We start from the raw sequence: 17,081 nt of genomic DNA, 5'->3' as shown, positions 1-17,081 counted from the left end.
GTTTAGTCTTTAAAAAAGTTCAACTACCCCTAAACTGTAATAGGGTGTAGGGAGCACAAAAATATCCTATTCACAGAAGACTCAAGATTCCAAGTTTTGGAAAAGCAAGTTCCTTAATAGAGCTGCATGAAATGAAACTCTAAGTTAAAACAATAAATAACAATATACATGATATTTGCTCTGTAATTATTTTGTATGGGAAGGGATAATACATCAAGAAATATTGGTCCACACGGGAAGTTAATATCTCAGAAACACCACTGTAATAAGTGCTAACATTTAATCCATCAGTTAAAGTGAATTATATTACAATCTCGAAGACCAATCCTTCCCTTCAAACAACTTTTCTTAGTTTATATTTCTAGAATGATCCTTGGGGATAACGGACATTGGAGGGGAGGGGGGCTCGATTCACAGCTTAAATAGTTGGTCCTGCAGTGGGGGTAACTTTTTTTTTTTTTTTTTTTTAAGTGGGTGGGGGATAAGGACACACATTTATTCAAATCTAATTACTTTGATGTTTTGGGACAGCATCCAGGGCTGTAACTAGAGGTGCACGGCCATTGCTGTAGTACAGAGCACAGGGCTCGATGGGTGACATTGTCATTTTCCAACTGCCCTTGCTTCTGGCTAGCAGGGTGTATCTGGAAACTCCGAGCCTGCCATGCACCCTGCCGCCTACAAGTACAGCCACTCGGAGCGTCCTGACGCAAAACGTAGCGTTACCATGAAATTCCACGGTGATAAATAATAAAATATTCCCATCATTACCTTAGATAGAAAAGTAGGACTAGTAAGCAACACCACTTCTTCCATATTGCCCTGCATTGTTTTCTAGTGTAAGTCAACATTTTCTTGTTTTGCTAATGTGTAAGGCGCTGTGGAACACTTGTGGCACCATCAAAATAAAGAATAATAATAATCTAAGTCCAAATAAGGCAGATGTGATTGCTAACAACACCTACATATTTTTCCTCATATACTGTTGCTCTAGGCACAAAAAATAGCCCCTCTCTGTGTGCGAGTGCCAGCAGAGTGGGGTTTTTTTATTGCTCAAAGGGGTATATTTACTAAAGGTTCGATTCTAATCCATTTAAAAATCGATTAACATCGATGTGTTTCTGGGGCTATAGCATACATTTACTAACAGACTATTTTTTTATTTAGTTTTTTGTAAATTTGTGATTCAGCCCCAGAAACACAACATCGATGTTAATCAATTTTGAAATCGATTAAAAAAAAATAAAAATCTACCTTTAGTAAATATACCCCAAAATGTCTAACTTATTTGAATGTTTTACCTGTAAGCTCGGTTGGTGTATTGGTCCCACAGCTGCCACCCTCTTTGATCCTACCGCTCAGCTTTCCCCCCAATTTACAGTTTCGTGGTTTGAAATGTATTCCGTATATTATCCAATTTAAAAAAAATGCATTTTTTTTTTTATTTGTTGTAATCGGAGCACATCGTGCAGGAGAGGTTTTTTCTTTTCTCTATAAAGCCCAACCTCCATTAGGTGGGTAAAAGACGCACTATACCAAGTGAGAACCGCGCTTGGAATAACCCCCTACACACTTTGAGATGCACTGTAATAATGCGCTAAATGCAGAGTAGGGACAGCAAAACCCGCTATCTAATCCATTTTGAAGAAAATCTGTGGAATGCTGGTAAAATTAGGATCCAAGTTACATTTGCACCACAGAATGAATGCTTTCAGAATGCTAGAATAGGGGAAGATTCTTGTTTTCGAGATTTAAGTAGCAGCACAATGACTTTGTCAGAAACTTCTTTGCCTTCTAGCAACAGCAATTCAATCTCTACGCCCACAAAGAGCACTTGGATCGGGATGTAGAATCAGTCCCTGATGCCAAAGAACTGACGGAGATGGATGTGGCCAAGGATGTTCTAGTAGGATGTTCAGGCCACTGCAAACCACGAGCCGCGTGGCCAAAATGGAAGAGCCGCTAGGACTTCTAGTAAATCTTTCTTCATCTCCTGCAGAGTGCAGGCATGTAGAGGAAAAAAAACCAGGCACACAACCTATATTGTTATCTATTCTATACTCCTTACAACAGCACCTAACCCTGGACTTTAGCTATCCTGCTGCAGCAATGTTTATAAATCATGTACATGTCCTGCAATGATTTGCACTGTATGTCACTGTTTTCTTGTTCTGTTCAACTGTGTATGTACTGTGTAAGGCGCTGCAGAACCCTTAGGGCACCATATAAATAAAGTATAATAACCACCTAGATGGAGGTTCTATGGAATTGCTAAAGCCTCTATTTCCTCTGTTCTGGTGTCCCTGTGACAGGAGCACAATTGAGTTACCTTAGTGTTCAAGGAGGTCACCATCCTATCCGAGGAAGTCCAGGCTTCTGCTCTAAGAGTTAAAAATCTTCTTTCAATAAAGACCCATTCTACTGTATAGACGTGATAGCAACAGAGGAACTCTGCTATAATGTGTTCTTTGACTGCTCAATGTAAATTAGAGAGGGGTATTGGAATTGTTTTTGCCCATGATGTAATTATTAATGCCTCTCTCATCAGGGTGATGGTTCTCGTGCTACCTTATGAAGACTGAGAAGCAGCCGCCCTTTACGGTGGTGCACTGATCAAACAACTTTTTTTTTGAAAACAATTATAAGAGGGAAAAAAAAAAATCTCCATATCTAAAAACAGCAAAAATAAGGATATAAAACACTTAAGGTGGAAATATAGAAATTGTGAATTAAACACAAAATTGCTGTGTTGATATCTTTAAAGAATAAACTTCTTGTGTGTGTGTCACTTATTAGGATATTAAATATAATATTTGATTGTCTTAATAAGACATGAGGTGCATTAGTAAGTTGTTTAATCATTGGATGTAGATAGGATTAGATATAATTGGACAAATACACATTTGGGTAGTCTTTTTCTCTCCATAATTTGGTGCAATTTATTGAAAACGTTTATGGTTTTATCAGTGCACCACTTTAAGCAACTGCTCTTTTTTTCTTCCAATTTACAGGTTATTCTAGGTTTGCAGTAGCACACCCCATGTACAAATACCTGATGTAATTTAGCCATTTTGGAACATATTTTATGTTATTATGCAAAAAAGGGGCAAATTTGTGTAGGATACACTTCTATTTTCTTAAATATTGTAGGCCTGGTGCAGGGGATCATCCACCCTTATCCTCTATAGAGGTTTATGAAAGCAACCACTGTCCAGGCGTCGGAAACTATCCTGGGAGGGGTTTGTCGAGTGGCTGGAAACAATGAATTGAATGCCATTCTGCCTTCATTTCCAGAATGTTTGTGTGCGGATGGCACTTGTTCTTTTACCGTACTAGTTCTGTAATCCCAACCTTTGGCGCTGGAGCCGGTGCTGACTAGAATCCATTCTGGCAGTAAGACAAAACACTAACAGCCCTGGATCTTGCCCCCCACACCAGGGTTTTCTTTGTGGAATTTCTAGTCGGACAACTTGACTTTAGAGACGTTGGATTGCAATTCACATTGACTGAGTAGTTCCATCTAAGGTCCGTATTCAATTGCAGGCGAAAAGTTTTCGCCAATGATGTCATTTCGCCTGTCGGGAAACTTTCCGCTGTATTCAATTGTAAAGACTTTACGCAGAAAGTCAATGCATACGGATAGGCTAAAAAGACTCGCCTCTGAAAGCAGGCGGAAAAAAGTGCAGAATTGGGGTGCAACGTAGCTGGAACCCTCGCGCAGCCTTAAGACACTCCACCAAAGGTAAACTGCGTCAAAAAAAAAAAGTTAAACTTTTTTGCCCTTAAAACAAAAGTACTTTTTGGGGTGTGAAGTGTTTTTTTAAAGTTGGGGGACAAAACTTAAAAACTAGCGAAAGACTCAAGGGGAGTCTCCAAGTATGCCCCAGGTGTTTTTTTACTTTGCAGGTGCTTGCAGCAGGTGGATTTTTCACGATTTTTAAAACTTTACTTTAGCGATTTTAAAATATGCTACTCCCCATTTCTATTTTTCCCGATTTTTAAAACTTTACTTTAGCGATTTTAAAATATGCTACTCCCCATTTCTAATGTACCCCAATTTTGCTGGGACTAGTTATTTTCACCAAAACAAAAAAAACCAAAACCTTCTACATGCTATTATTTACCCCTTATGCAAATATGCTAAACAGCACCTATTGAGAACATTTAAAATACCCCATATATCTCCAGCAGGGCAATTCGTGGGTATCCATAGTTGTCCCCCATGTCAGTGCATCTTGTGGGGGGGGGGGGGGGGGGGGGTGTCAGGCTAATTTCCCCATTTTTGAGAGGACTTTCCATCCGTTAAAGTTTCCCAGGGTGTTGTTTTCGCGTCCTTTACAATTGACTAGGACAGGGAAAGGGAAAAAAAAAAAAAAAAAAATCGCCCGTCTGCACAGAAAGTGTTTTTGCCAAAAACACGCGATGTTGGTGGAAAGTCCGGCAGGCGAGAAGTCTGGGACTTTTTTGCCTGCAATTGAATAAGGGCCTAAGGAAGAATGTTATATATAGTGAATTAGAACATTCCTAGGAGACAAAATCTTATCAGAATCATTTGCAGAGACAGAAGTTGATCATTGGACTAGACGGGAATGGAGCACTGGTATTTTTCAGTGTCCACATGTAAACCAAATTTGCAGGATTTTCAGATGAGTGTACACAGAGAACTTACTGATTTCAGAGGAGTCTTTCAACAAGGAGATGGCTCGTACAAAAGCACACCGATGGGGATGGCGGCCACTTTTGCAAGTGGATGCACAGAGCCATAGAGGCATCTGACTACAAATATAGGTGGAGAGCTACAATTCTTTTCAAGCTCACTATGCATCAGACCTTGAATACATAGTCTATATTTACCCCTCAATAATCATCATAGCTGTTGAGTAGTCAGTAGACTTTTTTGCTGTAATGATGGTCCAGCAACGTACTTGCAGGAAAGTAATCACTGACACTGTTCCATGCCTGGCAATGTGCCCTGACTTTCGGTTACAAGAACGTCTTCCAAGATAAGGCCATACAGCGATTCCTTGTTTCACCACAGCCGCCATAGGCTATGCTGTTTTTTCTACAAGGAACAATGTGGACTAAAAGTCTGTGCCCCCATCTGTCACAGAAACAGGAGAAATGGTTACTTCTTAGAGATAATTCATGGGGTACCATGATACTCCTGGGATTTGTTAAACATTTACAACATCGCAGTTAAATGACCTTGGTTCTTCCACCAACTGTGACTGTGCTTGGTGACCAATCGATGTCAACTGGAGAACCCACTGGCACCTGAAGGACCAAACCGTGCAGCCTCTACGGCCAAATTAATTGATCAGGATCTCTCTGCCTGTGTACATAAAGCACGCCTTAATGCAGAGGTTCCCAAATACGGTCATCAAGGCACCCTAACATATCAGGTTTTAGAAAGATCTACAGTTGAGCACAAGTGGTTAAATCAAATCGACCAAGGTACAAATTAAGTCACCTGTGCTCAAGCATGGATAGCCTTAAAACCTTGACTATTAGGGTGCCCTGAGGACACACAGTAAATAGTTTCATTTGTTCAGGATTTACTGAGGGTGTCAGGTGTAATCACTCTGCAGAGGCCAGTATATCTGCACCGGAATAAGCAGACCCTGACCTCAGAACGCCCCCCCCCCCCCCCCCCCCAAAAAAAAAAAAATGGGGCTGACACCCAGTTTTATAAAATGTTTCCCAACACACCCAAACGCAGAAGGTCCCGAGCTCGGTCCTCAAGGCACCCTAGAAGTCCAGGTTTTAACGATATCCATACTTGACCACAAGTGACTTAATTAGTACTTCAGTCAATTTGATTTAACCACCTGTGCTCAACCATGGATATCTGTAAAGCCTGAGCTGTTGGGGTACACCTTGAGGACCACATTTGGGAACCCCTGCCCAAACGGCCATAACCAATCAGGCAGCAGCGTCCAGTGCACTGCGAGCGATGTCGCAGAATAAAAGCTGCGCATGTGCAGATCTCCGACCATCGCTCACCCTCACTCCCTTCTACTAGTCTGGCAGAGTTTCCTGGTCACTCTTATACCCATCTTGCCTGCCTGTCTCTTGTTCATCTTCATTTATGACTCGACAGTGAGCCGAGCAGACTGTCATGGGGAACGTCCCACCGGTAACCAGCGGCACTAAAAGTAGGTCTGGACCAGTCGTACAAGCGCCCACCACCTGGTCTTGCCATTAATGGAGGGCAGGTTGGGGGGACACGATTTACATGCATCAGCAGGTGTAGGAGGGGGGGGGGGGGAGGAGGAGGAGGAGAAGAGGACATATACATTGGCGCAGGCAGTACACATTTGTTCCAATGCATGTGCGCCAGTATGAGGACTTAATTTGTCACACGTCAGTTTTAAAACATAGGATTGGCAGGTACTGTGCACACTGGCAACAGCATGCATGGCGTATAGTGGCACAGGCAGTGGGCACCCTGAAAGGAAACTTAGGGTTATGCACTGGTACTCTCAGAACCAGGTGCTATAGAAGGACACTACATACTTCTCACACCGCTTTATGATGGTCGGGTGTTCTAGTACCTGGGCCTGTCCAACAACTTAACTCAGCTGCTGGTCAACACCAGCCAGAAGAGGAATAATTGGAGGAGCCTTCATAAGCCACACTCCCTCCAGCTCCAATAGCCAACCTGGTCATTGCGCCACCAACAAAGCCGATGTTCGACACAGGGCGGTGTGGGCACAAAGGATAAAGGCAGTGTTATCACTACTCAGAGGAACTTTCCCGGGGCATTGGGCTAGGGTATATGTACACAAAGGTCACTGTGAAGGTATGTGATACATACACACGATAGGTGACCATGACCTTGGCCACGGGACAAAAGCACATAACTGCACACAGCGGCTGGGCCCTGCTCTGCATGGACGGGCAGGTTAGAGCTACCATGGCAGCCAAGCCATACCCCTGTACACAACATTGCCACCTAACTTCTATCAGTGATCATCTTTACATAACAGATAAGTGAACAGTGTACAACTACAGTATCCTTTTCCTGCTGTCCAAATGTCTGTGCCTGGATCCTGATACAGGGCCCATTTTAGTGGAGTCCTGTCCTGGTCTGGCAGAACCCAGCTTCTTTGGGACGATTCAATTGTTTTGTGGGTGGCAATGACTAATGTGTCCGGTGTTGCAATTCGATTATTCTGAGTGCCCACTAAATACCACGGTCATTGCACCCAATTAGACCAGCTTTAGTTGGGTAAAACTGATGTGTGGGCGCCCCAGCCACGGGTTTAACACACTTTTTTGCTCGCACCCCGAGGGTACGTGCAGACGCGCCGTTGATCGCAACTGTACAGAGAACTGAATTGCTCCATCTGATGCCCGAAACAAAATAGCCGGCCAAAAAAAAAAGAATTTTTTTTTTTTTAATCACCCCCTCTGCAGTAGAGGCAGCGACATTCCTCCAAAAGCAGCAAGTTACCATTCATAATTAGTTTAATAGTGTTCACTCTAGGTCCGGCAGCAGACAAGAGTGCTGGACCTAGAGCACTTCTGCGCGCGCCTGAATATGGGGCGTTGGCAAAGAAAAGGGGGCGTGTCTATGACGCGCCCCCTTTTCATCACTCCTGGGGGCGTGCACAGCACTTACGGACATGCCGAACAACCCCAAGCGCTGCGGTCACAATCCATTCACCGGCGCTGACTGCTGCGCCACCGTTTTGACCACCCGCGGGACACATCGGCTGCCTCAGCGGGGTGCATGCAGTGGAGTGTTCACTAAACTTGCCATGTTGCCAATACATACCTTAAAGTTAGGAAGCATAAAATAACATACTGTTACCTTTAAGGGTTTTACTACTAGAGCCTCAGAATTAATCAGGACAGTTCACTGTAAAGCCATCTTTAGGAACAATGAGCTCATTATTCCTACAATAATAAAAGTCACATTGTAGCTAGTGTTTAAATTTACACCTCATCATAAAGTTTCACTGATAGTTAAACCCTGTGCTGCTTTCCAAAAGGGCTTGCCCGAACTGCATCGTTAAATGGCCGAGCGCCACAGGCCCGAGGAACTTTAAAAGGCTTTTGGCTATGTAACCATCCGACAAAAGGTTCTTTGAGATCTACTAAATAAACAGACCAAACAATTGTATAACATAAGATAGTTTATTAGATGAAATATATGCATTTGGTCCAAAACTATGTTTTTAAAACCACCACAAGTACATACAAGCAACATTATAATGTGCAGTAACACGCATCATAAAATACAGTCAGCATAAGGAATCAGAGCGTCATGACAGCCGGCGTTTAGCAGATGCCAGAACTCCAGAGAATGACAAGATGAGCATTAACCTGGAAATAGAAGTGTTACATGTTACAGACATCGGCGTCAGCCAAGAGTCCTCCAGACGGATCTCACAGATCAGTTAAGGTAAGCATCCGCCACCCAGCCACGTCATATTACAGCTGAGTGTAGGATGTTTACATAAACTAACATTGAGGAGCTCTAGAAGCCAATGAGGACTAGACACAGGTTAGACCAGGATAGGCTGCATCCAGCTCGCTCACAGGTGGCTGCAAAGAGAGGAAACATGAACAGAGACCTGTGGGGTGATCATATAGGGAATTTCTGTACGTTTAAGGCAGATAAAGTTTAAGATTCATATAAACAATAATATTTAAATAGAAGCAGATATAGAAATGTAAAAAAATAAAAAATGACGTGTGTGTTTTTAAACAGGGACAAACAACCTTGTTCAACTTGTGTGCCTGCACAGGGTACAACCGAGACTCTAAATGAGTAAAAAGGGTGGTGGCACAGCCTAAGTGGAGGGCAACCCATCTGTCTTCACTACTTAAGGATCAATCAAGTTCCATCATTCCAACATGAAAAAGCATGCTGCAACATGTAGTTCACAACAGCTCCTGCAGAGCTACACATGCCTGAAAAAGCACTGTAAGGATTGCCAAAATAGCTTCTCTAGGACAGCATAAAGGGTTTTCAAAAGCATATTGGATGAGAACAGTTAAAGGCAGATCCATACTAGATCCCTTCCCATTATTACTTGACTCACTTCTCTCTTTTGCTCGCTCTCTCTCCTGTTCTGAACAAGCCGCTTCCCGATACAATGCCTCCCTTACTTCTGCTCTCGACTGTTGCTCCAGCTATCACTACTCACCCTCGCAGATCTACACCTCAACCCTGGCATTCCAAATGCACCAGATACCTGCAAAAGTCGCCGACAGTGGAGAAGTTCACGCTCTAAGGCAGATTTTCTCCATTTCAAATTCCTGCTGTCATCCTACAGTGCTGCCCTTTCCCCCTCTAAACAGTCATACTTCAAGCACCTAATCTCCTTCCAGTCCTCAAATCCGCAGCGTCTCTTCACCACCCTGAACTCCCTCCTCTGCCCACCCCCTCCTCGCCTTCCCTCCTTGCTCTCTGCCCTTTGCTTCCTACTTCACATCTAAAATTGACTCCATACGTCAGGATATCATATCCCACCAGTACCCCAGCACTACACCTCCTCCTTTCCCGGATCATCCCTCCCCTTCCATTTTATCTACACTGACATTCTTCTCCCCTGTATCTGGAGAGGAAGTCATGACCCTTACCCAGTCTCTCTCTCCCCCCCCCCCCCCCCCCCAATTCCACCGGCCCCCTTGACCCTATCCCTTCACGTCTCCTACGCTACCTCTCTCCCTGTGCCTGTTCGCATTTTGCCCACCTCCTCAATCTCTCCCTCTCGTCTGGCACTGTCCCTTCTGCATTCAAACGTGCGATAGTCTCCCCCATTCTTAAAAAAACCTACCCTTGACCCAAACACTCTCGCCAGCTACCGTCCCATCTCTCTCCTCCCTTTTGCATCCAAACTATTGTTTACAATCACCTTTATTTTCTCCCACTCCCTGCTTGACCCTTTTCAGTCTGGCTTCCGTTCTCTCCATTTCACTGAAACTGCCCTCACGAAAGTTAGCAATGACCTCCTTGCTGCCAAATCCAAGGACCACTACTCTGCTCATTCACCTTGACTTCTATGCTGCTTTTGACACTGTGGACCACCCTCTCACCTGCTGCAAATCCTTCACTCCCTTGGTCTACGTGACACTGCCCTCTCCTGGCTGTCCTCCTACCTCTCTGACCGATCCTTCTCTGTCTACTCTCAGGACTTCTCTTCTCCCCCACATCCTCTCACACCTATATCTTCCTGGATGTCCCAGCGATTTCTTAAACTTAATATGTCTAAGACTGAGATGATCATCTTCCCACCCTCCCACATAACCTCACCTCCCACTATTTCTTTATCAATTGATGGCACAATTATCTCCTCTAGCCCAAAATGGCGCGGTTTTGGAGTTATCCTGGACTCCTCCCTCTCCTTCAAACCACATATCCAGAACCTCTCACAGTCCTGTTATTTCCATCTTAAAAATATTTCCAGGATCAGAGCCTATCACACCCAGGATGCTACTAAGACCTTAATTCACTCACTGGTCATCTCCAGATTGGATTACTGTAACCTTCTCCTATCTGGCCTCCCCAACTCCCATCTCTCTCCGCTCCAGTCTGTCCTCAATGCTGCCGCTCGACTCCTCTTTCTCTCCAAACGCTCTTCATCTGGCTCCCCTACCCCTTCAGAACCCAATTCAAGGTTCTCACACTCGCTTACAAAGCCCTCACCCATTCCTCTCCCATTTACATCTCTGACCTCTTCTCCCTTCACTCTCCTGTCCGCCCTCTTCGTTCAACAAAAGCACACCGCCTATCATGCCAACTGATTACTTCCTCCCACTCCCGCCTCCAAGACTATGCCCGTGCACCTCCCCACCTTTGGAACTCTCTCCCTCTCCCCATCAGACTCTCCACCTCTCTACAATCCTTCAAACGGGCTCTCAAGACCCACTACTTCATCCTCCTCCCTATCTTCCCCATCTGTACATGCATGTCTGTCTGCCCCTGCCCTTGAGAATGTAAGCTCTTGCGAGCAGGGCCCTCTACCCTCTTGTGCTTCTCCTTACTTTATGTTCATCTACTTCTTACTCACCACTTGGACACCTAACACTTGGTGCCTATGCTTTGTTGCTTAATTGGGTGTTATGGCCACCTATGTATCAATGTATATTATCCATATCCTGGTCCTTCATTGTATTGTCTTTTACTGTGAGTCACTTTTTGGTTATGTACCTTGTAAGGCGCTGCGGAACACTTGTGGCGCCATATTAATAATAATAAATAATAATAAATAATAATAATACTTCGAAAACGAGCCGGCAGTTAGAGCTGCGGTGAGACCTTCGACTTTTACAGCCGGTAGCAGCAAACATCAGACTGAAAGCTCATGTTAGCCTCAAAGCATCCAGTCGGGGATGTTTACAGCAACAGACTACAAATCCTCACTTCAGCGAGACTCCACCTATAAATGAGAAAGGAAGAATTTAAAAAACAGGAGAAAAAAAATAAAATAATAATAAAAAAAAAAAAGTTAGGAACATTAATAATTTATAGACCAATCAACTGAACGGGATGGTGTACAATGGCAGGTCAACAGGGAACCATGCAAAGGATGTTTAAATAAGGATTGCGTTTGGACTTTGCTTTTTTTTTTCCTCCCCTAAGACATGAAAATGAGTTCTGGGATTATACACGTGAGAATAAGGCATCTGGGAGGTTAGTTAGGAGTCACCTAGATGACTGCCAACTATTCACGTGTAAAGATTTCACAGATGACGGACGTGTTACTAAGGAAACAAACATCATGAGCGATTCTAGTGTGTGAACTGGTTATCAGACCGTACAGGTAACTTTCAGGAATTACAGATTGTGCTCTGGACTGTAAACCTATCAATTTGCAATGCATCTACCACAACAAGACCGGAGCAAGGACAGTAATTCTCTGGCTCCCTCACGAGACATCCACCTATTCCTCTATGCAGCCGAAACCATTGCTGGCCAGCTATGGAGCTTCCCCAAAGCAGGGGAAATCTAGCAGCCAGTCACTGTACAGAAACACGGGGGCTCCCGAAGCCATTCAATTCGCCGCGCTGTTTGGTCGGAACTTATCTCCACATTCAATTCAGACGGAATTCGCCTAAGCAAAAACTCATGCAATATAATAGGCAAAAAAAAAAAAAAAAAGATTCACCTATGAATAGCAGGTGAAAAGAAATACAAAATCTTTATTTTGGGGGTGCAAGGTACAGAAATGACCCAGAACCCTTGGCACAGTCTCCCAAAGGGCAAATCTGGGGAAAAGGGAAAAAAAAAAAAAAACAATACATATAGCTAAGACCACCCTAAAAAGTACTTTAATTTTTGGGGCGAAAAAGTAAAAAGTGAAGGAGCAAGCATAAAAACTGGCGAATTAGACTTCTTGGGGGTCAAAAAGGATGGGTCAGGTGTTTTTGGAATTGCAGGTGTGTTTTTGATGTTTTATAGAAGTTAATTTTAGAAACATTTAAATATGACTGCACCCATTTTCAAGTACCCCACATTTGAGTGGACTACTTATTTTCACCAAAAAATACTGCTTTATGCCATTCTTCACCACTTTTGCAAATACGCCAATATTAAGCAATTTAAAACTACTTAAGTACCCGAAACACTTATTAGGGGTATTAGTACACATCTACATTCATTCCCTATGTTAGTGCACTTTTTTTGGGGTACAGACCAATTTACCACTTCTGACCGTACTTTCCGCCTGTTCCGCATTCGCCGCTATCTGTTTTCGCGCACGAAAAGCTTTCGCCTCTGAAGTCAGGTTCTCACAACTTAACCTGGGTGTATAGTCGCGAGTACCGTCCGCGTGGCTGTTAGCGCCTCACTAAGCAAGGAAAAAAAAAAAAGCTGCGCAGCCGGAAGTTTTGTCAGATTTCTCCTTGCACCCTCAGGGGGTGCAAGAAGAAATCCTTTAGTTGGACCAAACTGCGCAGTGAATTGAATAGCTCCGGGAAGCTCCCTCCTAGGGCTATTCAGCATAGTGTTGAATTGAATCAAGCCCAGGGTTTGCAGAAAGCAACCAAGCAATCAGCCCAGCCTATATGCTAACAAATAGAGAAGAAAAATATATATATATATATATATATATATATAAATATATATATAAATATATAAAAGAAGGAAGGCACTCCGGGACTTGTAATTATAAATAAATCAGAGTCGCAGTTCAGCAACGTTTCGGTTTACTTCAAAACCGTCACACAGTCAGGTGCATAAATATTGGGACATTGACACAATTTTCATATTTTGGCCTCTTTTCACCACCACAATGACTTTGAAATGAAATAAAAAAAGATGTGCTTTAACTGCAGACTTTCAGATTTAATTTGAGGGTAATTACATCCAAATCAGGTGAACGGTGTAGGAATTACAACGGTTTCTAGATGTGCCTCCCACTTTTTAAGGGGCCAAAAGTAATGGGACTATCAACTCAAAAGTTATTTCATGGACAGGTGTGGGCTATTCTCTCATTATTTCATTATCAATTAAGCAGGTAAAAAGGTCTGGAGTTGAAGCAAGCCATCACTAGGCTGAAGAATCAAAACAAACCCATCAGAGAGCTAGCAAAAACATTAGGTGTGGCCAAATCAACTGTTTGGAACATTCTTAAAAAGAAATAACGCATCGGAGAGCTCAGCAACACCAAAAGACCCGGAAGACCACGGAAAACAATTGTGGTGGATGACAGAAGAATCATTTCCCTGGTGAAGAAAAACCCCTTCACAACAGTTGGCCAAATCAAGAACACTCTCCAGGAGGTAGGTGTATGTGTGTCAAAGTCAACAATCAAGAGAAGACTTCACAAGAGTGAATATAGAGGGTTCACCACAAGATGGTGAGCCTCAAAAACAGGAAGACCAGATTAGAGTTTTCCAAACATCTAAAAAAGCCATTACAGTTCTGGAACAACATCCTATGGACAGATGAGACAAAGATCAACTTGTACCAGAATGATGGGAAGAGAAGAGTATGGAGAAGGAAAGGAACTGCTCATTATCCAAAACATACCACCTCATCAGTGAAGCATGGTGGTGATGGTGTCATGGCGTGGGCATGTATGGCTGCCAATGGAACTGGTTTCTTTGTATTTATTGATGATGTGACTGCTGAATGAATTCTGAAGTGTTTCGGGCAATATTATATGCTCATATTCAGTCAAATGCTTCAGAACTCATTGGACGGCACTTCACAGTGCAGATGGACAATGACCCGAAGTATACTGCAAAAGCAACCAAGAGGTTTTTTTAAGGCTAAAAAGTGGAATGTTATGCAATGGCCAAGTCAATCCCCTGATCTGAATCCGATTGAGCATGCATTTCACTTGATGAAGACAAAACTGGGAAAATGCCCCAAGAACAAGCAGGAACTGAAGACATTTGCAGTAGAGGCCTGGCAGAGCATCACCAGGGATGAAACCCAGCGTCTGGTGATGTCTATGCGTTCCAGACTTCAGGCTGTAATTGCCTGCAAAAGATTTGCAACAAAGTATTAAAAAGTGAAAGTTCGATTTAGGATTGTTTAGTTTGTCCCATTACTTTTGGGCCCTTAAAAAGTGGGAGGCACATATAGAAACCGTTGTAATTCCTACACCGTTCACCTGATTTGGATGTAATTACCCTCAAATTAAATCTGAAAGTCTGCAGTGAAAGCACGTCTTGTTTGTTTCATTTCAAAGCCATTATGGTGGTGAATAGAAGCCAAAATATGAAAATTCTATCAATGTCCCAATATTTATGCACCTGACACAAAATAATTATATATATATATATATATATACATATACACACACACACACACACACTATGTGTGTGCTAGATTACTGTCCTATGTGTTTTAAAACCCCCAGGAGAAGTCAGTTTGGAAAAAAAAAACACAGACTAGAATTGTCGGCATTGGTGAAAAGCCGGAATGGGCCCTGGGGGTGTGAACGTGAGGAGAGTCCCCCCGGGTCCCAGTGTCGGTAAAATGACAGGTGTCTAGATCTAGATTCCTGTCATTTAACCCTCGCCTGGATTAAGCAGTCGGGAAGCCAGCTGTCGGGATTAGGTCCGCCGGGTTGCCGACTGCATACCAATGATACAGTAATAGGTTTAAGAGGGCAGATTTTGAAAAGTTGCTTATTTGGAAATTATAGCAACAGGGTCTCTTACCTGCTAAAGTTGAATGTGCTTCCCCATTTTTTTTTTTTTAGAGGCTTTGTCCAAAGATTCTTCTTGAGCATGCATCAAACCCTTATTTCATTGGAGTGAAGTCAGAACACCTCAGCATGACAAAAACACAGAAATGAAGATCTATAGGAAAAAGACCTCCATAAAATAAGATTTGGGCTTTAATATTAGTTTGCACATGATTGGCCCCTGCACGGCATTCCCCGTTACCTAAACATAACTTAATGGCTCACCTTTGTATTTATTGTTACAACTTTTATATTTTCTGCGATACTCTTTTTTTTTTTTTAATAGGCGTATGTAAACTAGCATTGCAATTCGTAGACTGTAAAAGCTTGCTAATGTCATTTTCTGCAAATGCACGATAGGCGGCTTTGGCGCTGTTGCCGAACATTTCTGTCTATTCCTGTTAGATCTGCACATTGTCAGTGACTTCCTAAAGATACATTGCAAGACTGCAGCATAGGTCACCCAAAACTTTTCCAGAGTGCAATGCATTGTGCAAGTTTCTCTTTGGGTTAGTAAATAACACCCTACGGGCTGGCTGAGGCTTAGAACCACGCTGTTAAGCTTTGTATAGTTAGTGTAATGAGGAAAGGAGGAGATCCATAAATTACTTTATGAATACATATTAGACAAAGCATTGTAGTTGTTAAACAGTGACGGGAAGAAGGGAAACCAGCATTTATTCTGTGCAGTACAATCTGTGTGTCACTCGGAGGCTAAATGAGGTCAGAACATACTACCTGCAGAGTCTTGTTTGCTCAGTATCAGTAATGTGACCCAGCTGCCAGCAGCCTCCACGCTACACAAGGGGAATATTGTATCACTGGCTGCACAACTTCCACCCGCGTGTCAGACAAGCCATGCCCACAACAAGACTTTACAGGTGATCACATCTCGTCCTAATCAGAACAGCAGAGCTGGCTCCTGCAATGACGTCTAATGTTCACGTGAAATCACCTGCTGTTCTCAATAACACATGAACTTTGTGTGTGTCCAGACAGAACACGGCTACCCACTTGCGCCATATTTAACGTCAGCATTTACGCATAATGTAAGACATTTGATGCGACGGTTGGCAGGCGCTTGTGGTGAGCGCTAGTAAAATCGAGCAGGCTGCAACGGAAACACTCAAGTGCCTATTAATAATGCTGGGGGGGTGGGGAGGGGGAGAGATCATGGAAACCAGCGGTCACCCATATCCATTACCTGTTCTACTAAAAGAAAAACAAACATTCAAAAAGAGTATGTAAACGACGGGGTCCAAGACCTTGATGATGTACGAAGGCCATCAGGATTCACAGAATGAAGGTCGGGTGGATCGGACAGGTTTGACCAATAACATCCAAACCTTTTTCAGTCATTTTCAGGCCCATACAGTCAAACCCAGTGGTTTGCACGATTCTCGTGTAGTATGTGGCCAGCTTAAAGCTCACCGTTCGGCAACATGAGAATTTCATTTTTCCAGTAGTTAAACACCGCTTTCTGACCCTTCTAGATACGCTAACAAAACTGGGTCACTAACTAAACAATTATTTGTAAAGTTGTGGGAAACGTGAACAGGTTACACATTTAGTAAAATATATAGTGTCACCACTGCAATGTATTTACCAGTTGCCACAAGTCACTCCCAGCTAATGTTGCAACATTCGGTGTTATTACGAGGTTAGAGCCAAGGTATCTCACTATAGGAGAGGCTGTGCCCGGAAGTTCTAATTGCTGGGAGTAGCACAAGCTCCAGCATTGCATTGCAGGAGGCTGGACAGGATGTTATTTATGTTATCGCATTTAAGTAGTATAATGTATTGGATAATTATATGCTGGAAATTATAGGTATGAGGCCATACGTCTTCTTATTGCATGGCCCACTATAATATAGCTGCCATATTACTCTTGAATAGATTTGCCCAAGCCTGTTTTATAGGAGAATG

The sequence above is a fragment of the Taudactylus pleione genome, unplaced genomic scaffold (assembly GCF_031769625.1).
Source record: "Taudactylus pleione unplaced genomic scaffold, aTauple2 ptg000321l, whole genome shotgun sequence".
In the NCBI taxonomy this organism is placed as follows: domain Eukaryota; kingdom Metazoa; phylum Chordata; class Amphibia; order Anura; family Myobatrachidae; genus Taudactylus; species Taudactylus pleione.
This window is presented reverse-complemented; position numbering follows the sequence as displayed.